Genomic DNA, 11,605 nt, shown 5'->3' with positions numbered 1-11,605 from the left:
AATCACCCCTGGGTCAAGGAAGAAAGAAAGAAAGAAATTAAAGTCTTCCTTGAATTTAATGAAAATAAAGACACAACATACTCAAACCTATGGGACACTATGAAAGCAGTGCTAAGAGGAAAGTTCATAGCACTAAGTGCCCAATTAAAGAAAACGGAGAAAGCACACATTGGAGACTTAACAGCACACTTGAAACCTCTAGAAAAAAAAGAAGCTGATTCACCCAGGAGGAGTAGAAGACTGGAAATAATCAAACTGAGGGCTGAAAACAACAAAATAGAAACACAGAAAACAATCCAAAGAATCAATGAAACAAAAAGCTGGTTCTTGGAGGAAATCAACAAAATCGACAAACCCCTATCCAAACTAATCAAACGGCAGAGAGAGAACTTGCAAATTAATAAGATCAGAAATGAAAAGGGGGACATAACCACGGACACAGAGGAAATTCAGAGAATCATCAGATCTTACTACAAAAGTTTATATGCCACAAAGTTGGAAAATGTAAAAGAAATGGACATTTTTTTTGATAAGTACCATATACCAAAGTTGAACCAAGAACAGGTGAACAATATAAATAGACCCGTTAGTCGCGAAGAATTAGAAGCTGTTATCAAAAATCTCCCTACCAAAAAAGCCCAGGACCAGATGGTTTCAATGCAGAATTCTACCAGAACTTCCAGGAAGAGCTAATACCTATACTCCTTAATGTATTCCTCAATATAGAAACAGAAGAGTCATTGCCAAACTCTTTTTATGAAGGTACAGTTACCCTGATACCCAAACCACACAAAGACACAACCAAGAAAGAGAATTGCAGGCCAATCTCACTCATGAACATCGATGCGAAAATTCTCAATAAAATACTGGCAAACCAAATCCAAGAACACATTAGAAAAATTATCCATTATGATCAAGTAGGCTTCATCCCAGAGATGCAGGGCTGGTTCAACATATGCAAATCTATCAATGTAATCCATCATATAAATAAACTGAAAGAAAAAAAAAATATGATCATTTCATTGGATGCTGAAAAAGCATTTGACAAAATTCAACACATATTTATGATAAAGGTGTTGGAGAGACTGGGGATACAAGGATCATACCTAAATATAATAAAAGCAATATACAGCAAGCCGACAGCTATCATCAAATTGAATGCAGAGAAACTCAAAGCCTTTCCACTAAAATCAGGAACACGACAATGCTGTCTACTCTCTCCATACCTCTTCAATATAGTGCTTGAAGTTCTAGCAATAGCAATAAGACAACATAAGGGGATCAAGGGGATTCAAATTGGAAAGGATGAAGTTAAACTTTCGTTATTTGCTGACCATATGATAGTATACATAAGTGACCCCAAAAACTCTACCAAAGAACTCCTACAGCTGATAAACACCTTTAGTAACGTGGCAGGATACAAGATCAACTCCAAAAAATCAGTGGCCCTCCTATCAACAAAGGATAAATAAATAAATAAATAAATAAATAAATAAATAAAAATCTATTACATAAGAGCCATAAGTAGTGAAATCTGCTTATATTAAAAAAATAGGTGAAGCTTTGTTTGGAGATTATTTCCTTGCAAGAGCAGTCCATATCCTTTGTAAACAACTACCATTTTTACAATTTCATTTGCTTGACACTTAGGTCAGATTGAAAGCCAGAGGAAAACATGAAAGAATGAACTTTGAAATAATCTACTGCTTAGGTGGTATCAGTGAGGGTAAGCAGATTTGGGTAAAGCAGTTTCTAGATTCCTGGGCTAATCTGGGTAGTTAACTCATTTGGTGAAAGGCCAGGGATGTGCCTGTTCAATCCAGCTTCTCTTCTGGCCTGGCAGCTTTGTCCAGGGAACCAGCAAGGCTAATCAAACCCCAATAAGTCTCAAAAGAAAACTCAGGCAAGACCACTGGAGTTATCACAATCTAGTCTAACCACTAAAAACAACTATAAAGTGCGTGTCCATAGATGTGATTCAGCCATCTCATCTTCAAATATGGACAAGACAACTAGAATTTGAATTTCAAATAACCCAACATGCCTCACTTTCAATAAAAAATAATATCTTAATTTATAAATAGGTCTTTTTAATGCGGGATGTTGGATCTGCTAGATACAGCAATAAAATATTGACACGTGTTCACTAGTACCTTACCTGATTAATCTCGAAAACAAGCAAATCCGAGACTTTTCCAAAAGCACACCCATCTGTCCCAACTGAAATCCCTTCTTTGAATTTGGTTTTAGTCTCTTTACTCCACGGTCTGTTTTTGCGGAGCATATTGTAAAAACATCAATTGAACTTGTGCTAGGTGGTAGAGGTTTGTTTTTTTAAACCAAAGACAGCTCTGCCAAATTTGTTGATCTTCTGCTTCATCTATTCAATTCGAATACTGGGTCAAGCTGCTGTGCCTGTCACTGTAGGAAACCAGTTCATGCCTATATCACTGTCATCATGAAAATGTTCCATTCTCCAGAACAGTGTACTTACCCTCTATCACTTCCTGCCTAAATGCAAGTTAAAATCCATGATTTCCATTGGGTTTTAGCGCAGTTTGATTCTACAAGGTCCTTTCTTTCCATGTCACAGTAGCTGTTCACAAATACATTAAATATAGATATGTTCTGCACTTGACAGCCACACACTTACAAAATCAGCTGCGTACTTTGGTGTGTTTGTTTTACTAGGGCGGCTCATAAAAGCAGTTCTCATTGCTAAGTTTGGTACATTACAATTTTGAGTGCGTTAATACAACAGTGCATTGGGAAAATACTGAGCCTCTACAAAATAACTTTACCTTTATAAACAAACTAATGTAATTTTCTTCACTCAAACAAGCGTAGACTTTTTAATATTTCCTCAAGATAAATATCTCAATGAAACACTAAGTTCACTCTATTGTGTGCCGGAGTCATGGACTTAGGACAGTTAATACACTTAGAAGATGCTACCTGTTTAGTGTTATTTACACTGGTATGTCCATCATCCCCTAATCTGGGAGGTGAACAAACTATATTCAGAATGTGACTGAATTTGCGTCAATAACTGGGAACGGTATAGCTTTAATTAATCACGTACTAAACACATAATGGGACTTAGTCTTGAGTGGGAATTTTCTTCATACCCCTCTTATGGCCTGGGAAACTTAATAAGAGGTTAACATGATGAAGGAGCCCCTGCTAAGGCAGACCTTATGGTAACGAAGGGAAAATGACAAGTGTACATGGGTAAATTATCAGCAACAGGTTAGTACAGGTTAGGTACTGAAATCAAACACTGAAGGCGGAAAACGTCGCCTCTGAAATATTCTTTCTATCCTGAAAGAGAAACTAGAGAAAAGACACGATTCCCTCAGAAAGCAATGAGTCGATTCAGGTTGTGACTTTATATTTAAGCACCACTCAAAAACATGGACACAAAGCAAATGATTTCCCTTTGCCCGTCACTATGCCAGCTATACAGCTTCCAGAGTTATGTTCTCATTACACAACCCTTTCTCTGTTCCCAGAAGATAAGACGGCCCTGCGACAAATGGGACAGGTGGTATTTCCTGATAACCAGCGGTCGATGCAGTGGGCGTGGTACTCATGGGAGCAAGGTAGCTTACGAATTTTGTTGCCTACCATATATTCCGTAATGCAAATAGTACATGTCTTCAGTGCGTCATTTTCACCAAAACTTCTCATTGCTAAGTTAGCAATCTGTTCTTTGGTGAGTCCTCTAGTTTGGTGGTTGTCATTAAAAGGGTAAAGTAGGGTTTCATACACCCCTGAGCTTCTTTGTGAACTTTCACGATTGGAACTGAAGCCGAGGTTGGAGCTGGAGCCAGCAGCAGAGCTGTTCCCACCAGAGCGCCCTCTTCCACTCGGTGGAAACTCACCAAAACCTGTCGTTCTCTGCCTTGATGGGGTTTGAAGAGGAACAGGTGCAGTTTCCCTTGATCCAGTATCGAAGAGTGTAAGAGTGGAAAACCTGTTAGTATTCACATAGGTTCTCTCATCTGCAGGTTCAAAAAATGTTAAGGTGCGTATAAAACCTCCACGACCACTATCATAAAGGACCATGGTGTTTGGGGCCTGGGACCTTGACCGAGTTCTGCTAGCTACGCTATCTCTCTGGTGGTATTCTCCCTGCAGAACTCTTCTGACTTGAAGGTCTGTGGTTGGAGGTCTTTGACCAGATCCTGCCGCTCCAACATTGGTACCCATGTCTGAAGAACTTGACCCTTGAGCAGCAGAATTTCTTGACCCAGAAGCTGCCAAAAGATCTCTACCTAGCAACTCAGGTCCAGTTATCTGCTGTCTCAAAGTCCCATGGCGAGAGGTTCTAGAACTTCCCTCGATCTCATTTACCAAAGGGTGCACAAAAGTATGAGATGAGACACTACAATGAGATCTTCGTGGAATTTCATTTGCTGTGTGCAGAAGAGACCTACTTCTTTCAGCTCGGGCTCTGGGTCTTCTCCCGTGTTCTGGTTTGTGGTTTCTTGCCCTGCTCCGACCTCTGGTGGATGGCACTTCTGTTAATGCTTCAGCAGAACTGCGTTCTGACCTAGGTGGTCTGGCAGATGATGTCTCAGATGCTGAATTTTCCATTGGCCTTTGGCTGCTGCTGTCCATGTTTTCTGCACTAAGATTTGTAGCAGACGGTTCATTTCCGTTCTCTGGGGTTTGTCTTCCATTATTACGGTTCACACGTGTCTCTAAACTGAATCTGAGATCACCACTGTGTGGATTAGTGTGGCCCACTGCGCTCCAGGACAGATTTCTTCTCTGACCACTTCCTGTTGTATTGCCAGTCTGTCGGACAGAGTTAGGACAATCAATTATGGAGTCACCATTGGACACGTCATCTGAAGAGTCTCCAGGTCTATTTTCATCTGAGCTCTGTGGCGGGGGCGGCCCCTCTTTCATTTGCTGTAGTCTTCTGAGCAACTCCTCCTCAGTACTTTGACCCGGGGTGCCTAGCAAATTGTTGTCTCTCATAAGTCGATAGTCTTCTCCGCTCAGATTATTTACAAATCGATAGAAAGCTTCTTTCCGATTCAATCGAATCAATTGCCTTCTGCGCTGTGCTGCAGATTGGTCATTTCTTTTATCGCTAGAATCTGAGTTTTCCATCTTGATGAACAAGTGGAGGATTTCTGTCTGTTATGACATAGGACTGAAATCCAATAAACCGGACTTTCAGTTTTCTTCACTAGGCTTCGGTGGTTCGGCCAGGAGGGGACTGGCTGGGCTATGAGGCCTCAGCTGCTGCCGTGGCCGCCTGAGCTCTGCCGCGTGGCTGCCTCCTGCTCCCTAGCCCGCCTCCGAATGCCTGGGAGAGACCCGCCTCTAGCCCAGGAACTCCGCCCATTCTGACACGTAGCTCAAGCAGCCATTATCTTCCATTGTTACCTAGCGGTGACAGAAATCGACTCAAGGTAAATTTTCTTAAAGTCACCCCAAATTACCTATTGAATGTAGTTCAGGTCCCCTTTCTCAGCTACTTAACGTGACTCAAGAAGTCCTACTTAGAAAACAGATGATTCAGCCAAAGCGTACCAGGTGGGCCTGGGGAAGAGTGACTGGTAGTCCTACTCGTAGGACACACCCACTCTTCTTGCAAGGCTGGCATCATGCTGGGGAATTTAGTGAGACACTGACTGCTTCGTGATAGGCTGGCATCACACAGGAAGTTCATTGTGCCATTCCCCAATGACAGTGGCTAGGTGCCATCATGAGAAGGAACCAAGAGTTGACCTTCTCTACTCTGGTGTCATGAGAACAAGGATTAAGTCATGGAGCCTGAAGACACCCGGCTACAGCCCTCGAGTGGGAGATAGCTGTAGGGACTATTACAGACAATGGGAAAGCAGATATGAACTTGCTGATTCATTCAGGTTGGCATCTGATTAGGGTGGTAAGGAAAAGGGTGGTTTTAGCCCAGCCCTCCATAAAGAACTGTTAGTGTCTCCCGAGGTCAGCAGGAAGTTTGACTTCTAGAGGGGCCTGCAGGCCATGCATTTCACTACCAGCAGGATGGAAAATGAAAACTCAGACCTGTTGGAGCGCTTCATTTCCACAACCCCCTTCCTCCCACAGTGCATTCACTGAGGGGTGTTATATGAAAACACAGAGGCTGAGCCTCCTGCTCAGATCTCAGTCCTCTGTTTCCTCCCCTTTCCCACTCTTCAAAGTGTTCAGGGGCCTCTCATCAACGTGGTAAGTAGGCAGAGCCCAGAAAATAATCTCTGGAGAAGGTGGAACATGGGAGCACCTGCTTAGCCATAAGGCTTGGAAAAGCAAAGTGTGTGTAGTAGATGCTGTTGCTATACAAAGAAGAGACGCTCCCAAAGAAGACGGACATGTTGAAGGCCTGACCCCTGGCCAGTCCAGGGTCAGCAGCAACATAAATGGTAGACAAGGAAAGAAAACTCTATTTAAGCACACCACTATTTACTCCTAGCAGACTACAGTGCTGGGAGACCCAGAAAGAAATCACACACAAATGTGGATGAAAAATCTGTTAACTGGAGGAATTGGTATGATGTGCTGAGTTTTCCTATGCCAGACTTAGTCCATCACTTCTGATTTCAGGACCCTTCAGCTCCTCACGATATAGACAGAATGCAGCCAGATTCTCTGAGAGGATATAAGACAAATGGCATCTAACCTAGTTCCCAGTAGAGTCCTTGTTCCCCCTTGGAACCTCATGAGCACAGACTTCACTGTCTATGTTTCTATTGGCATTTTGTTCTTCCCGTGTCCCACCCATTAAGCTTTAAGTACAGTGTTCAAGGACTTCTCTAGCCTGCAACTCGGAACTCTTCTACATTCCTCCATGTGTAAGTCCAAAGGCCTATGGCCTGCAAGGTCACGTTTATAACATTAATGATTCCAACCCTGGTACCAAGGTTCTGGATTTATTTCTTTTCTCATTATCCTGACAAAGTGCCAGATCAAAGTATCTTTAGAAGACAAGGGCAAATTTTGAGTCAGGCTTTGGAGCAGATACAGCCCATCATATTGGGATAGCATGGTAGTAACAGTGGCTCCAGCTCTTGTGGCAGGCTGTTGAGACAGCTCTTTACACTGTGCCAGTGGTGGCAAGGCAGGGAGTGATGATGCTCTGTTCTGTTTGATTTTTCCTTTTATCCTCTTTGCTCAGTCTGGGAGCCCAGCCCATTGACCAGTGCAGCACACATTTCCGGGGTGTATTCCCTGAGAGTTGTCTCTCTAGAAATGTCCTACTCGACAGGCCCAAATCCAGCTATGGTGACAATAAAAATCAACCACAGAAACATAATGAAGACCGTGTAGGACAACCTTGTCACCAGCATTGTACTAAATGGGAGGAAATGGAAAGCATTTCATTTCTAATAAGAAGGTAAAATGTCTACTTTCTTCACTCTTACTCAATGCAGTGCTGAAATCTTAGTCAAAGCAATAAGACAAGAGACAGAAGCCAAAAGAAAACAGAAGTAGTCAACTTACCTCTCCGATACTGTACTTGAAAGATCCAAAGGAGTCTTAGATCTCATAAGCATTTTGGCACAGTAGCAGAATACCAAATAAACCTACAGAATAAGGTTGTTTTCTCTATATAAATACTGAGCTTACTGATAGAGTAATAAAACAAGTTCTTTAGCAATTTCAAAAATAAAAACACCTAGGGTACTGGACTAGAGAGATGGTCCACTGATAAGAGACCATGTTACTCTTCCAGAGAACTAGAGTTTGGGCAGCTTACAACTTCCTCCAACTCCAACTCCCTGAGATCCAGTGCTATCTTCTGGCCGTTGAGGGGACTCACATACAAACACACATAATTATACAGAATTAGACAAAGAAAATAAGTCTAAAAATTAACTGCCTTGGAATAAACCCAATTTTTAAGCTAAAGGTTTGTTAAAGGCACCTGCAAGTATAATGCAGCTGGGCGGTGGTGGTACATGCCGTTATTCCCAACACTGGAGAGGGAGAAACAGGAAGATATCTTTGAGTTCGAGGCCAGCCTGGTCTAAAGAACGAGTTCCAGGATAGACTCCATAGCTACACAGAAAAACCCTGTCTTCAAAACTAAAAAGGAGGCACATTTAATAAAATCTTTATTATATTTTACACTTTTTCTTTGTGTATGTGTACATATTCAGTTCTTTCTTATGTGTATGTGTACACATTCACTTGCCACTGTGGGTGTGTGGAGGTGTGAGGACAACTTCCACCAAGTAGCTCCCAGGAATAGAGAGGAGCTTTTCAGACTTACTGGAATATGCCATTAACTACTAAGCCATCTCTCTAGCCCTACAAGTAAATATGTAAAACATCAGGCCTGCAGAGATGGCTTGGCACTTAAGAGTACTGACTGCTCGTCCAGAGGGTATGGCTTCAATTCTCAGCACCCACATGGCACCTCACAACTGTCCAGTTCCAGAGGATCTAACACCTTCACACCAAAGCACATAAAATAAATTTTAATAAATAATAAAAGATTTAAAACACCAAAGAATCAATTTGAAAAATGACTTTCTGATATGAATTAGAAAAATTACTATTGTGAAATGCTGATCTTACCAAAAGCAATTGGCAGATTCAGTGCAATCCCTATCAAAGTTAAAATGCTATTCTTCACAGAATTGCTAAAGAACTTACAAAATTCACAAGGAAACACAAAACATCACATGTGACCAAAGCTATCCTAAGCATGGCAATGCCCGATTTGTTACACTGCATAACCATAGGGACAAAACCAGCATGCTACCAGCACCAAAACAGAGACAAAGACAAAGGAATAGAAAAGAGACTCAGAGTAAATCCACACTGGTACAGGTTTCGTGTGTGTCTGAGACAGGATCCCTTGCAGCTCAGGATGGTCTTGCCTTGAACTACTGATCCTCCTGCCACTATCTCCCAAGTTCTGGAATTGAGGAAGGTCATTTGACCTAATTTTTGACAAAGGTGACAAAAGCTCTCACTACAGAAAGCACCACTTTTTCAACAAATGGTGCTGAGAAAACTGTATGTTCTCCTGATGAAGAATTAATCTAAGTCACTATCTCTCACCTTGTACAGAAGTCAATTTGGTCTGCTGCAATGACCATAATGGAAGGCTTTCAAATTTGAAACTGCTGGCCTGGAATGGGGAGAACACATCAAGAAAGAGGCAGGGCGTGGAAAGGCCTTTCGGACAAGAGCTCCAGGGGCTCAGGAGGCAGAACCGACAGATTGGGTTTTATAAAACTGTAGAGCTGCACAGCAAAGGGAATAGGCAGCCGGGCAGAGAGGCCATATACAGAAGGAAGGAATTTCTTGCTAGCTCTATACCAGACACTGAATTAATATACATGATATAGAACAAATTCAAATACCAATATCCAAATCATCCAATCAATACATTGACCAATGAACTAAACAAATCATTCTTAAAAGAAGAAAGGCAACTATGGCTGATAAAGGTAGAGAAAATGTTCAACATCCTTAGACAGCAGCAGGTCTGCAAGGTAAAACTACATTCAAATTCCATCTTACTCCAGTCGAAATGGCCACCAAAAACAAAGCAGTGACATCACATGCTGGCAAGAATGTGAGAAAATGAAACCTGGTGGAGATGTCAACTAATCCAGCCCCTATGGAAAAAAACAGTGCAGGTTCCTCAAAGCACTGACAATGGAACTGTCACATGATGTAGGTGCAGGACTGTTGGGAAAAGCTGCAAAGGAATCTGTGCCAGCCTGTTAGAGAGAGACGAGGAAGCCCGTGTTTCTTTTGTGGCACTATTCACAATGGCCAAGTTATGGCATCATCCTAGGTATTCATCAACAGATTAATGGTTAAAGGAAATTTGTCATGTCACACAACCACACACACACACAAACACAAGATATAAAAGATTGAGGGTAGTTATTTGGGGGAGAGAAGGGGAACTAGCAGAGAAAGGAAAGAGTACAAAGGGGCATGAACAAACTACAATGATCTGTGTGTATGTAAATGTCATATTGGAACTCATTATTTCCTGTACTAAGTGAAAACTGTTAATTGAAAGACGTTCCATCTATAGTAAAAGCAATCAGCAGGAAAACAAAGTATTTTGTTTCCTCTAAAGCTGTTTGTTGAATAGTCATCCCTACAAGGTCATCAAAGTTCCTGCATCCGTGTCAGACTATTCTGAATTTAATGCATCTTCAAGTGATGTTTGCCTGGCTATGTTTCTGAACTTGTGACAAAGTAGGATCCAATTGCTTAAAACTAACTGTCCTTAAATGGATCTCTATTTTGATTGCTTTTCCAGACTAAATGTCTGTCTCTGGGTGTCTATGTCCTCCTGTCTCTCTCTGTGTGTTATAAGGTAAAGAAAAAGCCCCTTCTTCTGTCTTTTTGTTTTGTTTTGTTTTTTGAGACAGAGTTTCTCCATAACTTTGGGCCCTGTCTTGAAACTAGCTCTTGAAGACCAGGCTGGCCTCGGGCTCAGAGAGATCTGCCTGACTCTGCCTCCTGAGTGCTGGGATTAAAGGTGTGTGCCACCACTGCCCGGCAGCTCTTCTTCTGTCTTCTTTGGCTCTTATGACTACAGCAGTGACCCTGAGAAACACAGCCTACCTTCTGAGTGAAATTTGTTCACATTTACCAATAGTGTTTTCTGACAAGTCAGATAATTGTTCCAAGTATTCCCTTAATTTTAACAAAAAATAAAGTGTCTTGTAGTTTTATATTTTTATCTAGGTTCTTAGGTCTTTGAGTTTGATATTGTTTTAGCCCAGCACAATTACATTTTCATCCTGACCTAGAATATTTGCCCAAAACACTTTTATAGCTGTAACTTCTATGTTATTTATAACATGTACAACTGTAGAAATATGATTTGCACAATATTTGGGAGATATCTAAAAGGTATAACTTTCCATTAGAGTATTCTTCTCTGGGTGTAACATCCAGAGATCAGAGTTGTGAAAATCCAGCATTGTCTTCACTGTGTTGCTAAGCAGTTCACTATATTGCCAAGTATGGTGGCACATGCCTGTAGTACCAGCCCTAGGGAAATATCATCAGGAGGATGGGAAGTTCAAGGCCAGCGTGAAACCCTGTGTCAGACAAACAGAAAGGACCCAAAGACAGAAAAGGCTGTGTGGGGCATCACACTGCTGTGATGTGACACTGGCACATGATAAGTAGAGGTAGGAGAGCCAAGAGTTCAAGGTCACCCTTGACTATTTAAAGTAGTTAATTTTAAGCCAGTCTGGGATGTCTCACACCCAACACACCCACACACAAACACACACACACACACACACACACACACACACACACACACACACACACACCATGGAACTGAAAAATATGCCTCCAAGACAAGGGGAAGACATTGGCAGAAACTTGAGACTGTGTCTCACTTACACTATCTAGGCTGGCCTCAAACTTGTGACCTAGGGCTTATCATTCCCAGAATGCTAGTACTGCAGGCTAGCAATAGTTATTCTTTCTGGGCCTTTTGTAGATGAGACATATATTGTTTACTTGTACTACTTCACGTGGTAACGAATGCTGTAGTTTTCCTTCCAGGTAAAATCAGGCTTCCTGTGGTTTAATCTAAACCCAACCTATAAACCTCAAAGCAATTCTT

The 11,605-nt window shown here is 41.7% G+C and overlaps 1 pseudogene; it reads right to left on the bottom strand.

Annotated features, from left to right (window-relative positions):
- Window positions 1–3,486: 3,486 nt before the first annotated feature.
- LOC148117280 (E3 ubiquitin-protein ligase RLIM pseudogene) lies at window positions 3,487–5,299 on the bottom strand (annotated as a pseudogene).
- Window positions 5,300–11,605: the final 6,306 nt, after the last annotated feature.

This window comes from Myodes glareolus, chromosome X, assembly GCF_982192425.1.
Source record: "Myodes glareolus chromosome X, mMyoGla1.1, whole genome shotgun sequence".
In the NCBI taxonomy this organism is placed as follows: domain Eukaryota; kingdom Metazoa; phylum Chordata; class Mammalia; order Rodentia; family Cricetidae; genus Myodes; species Myodes glareolus.
Note: the sequence above shows the minus strand (reverse complement) of the source record. Positions and strands in the feature narration are given on the sequence as shown.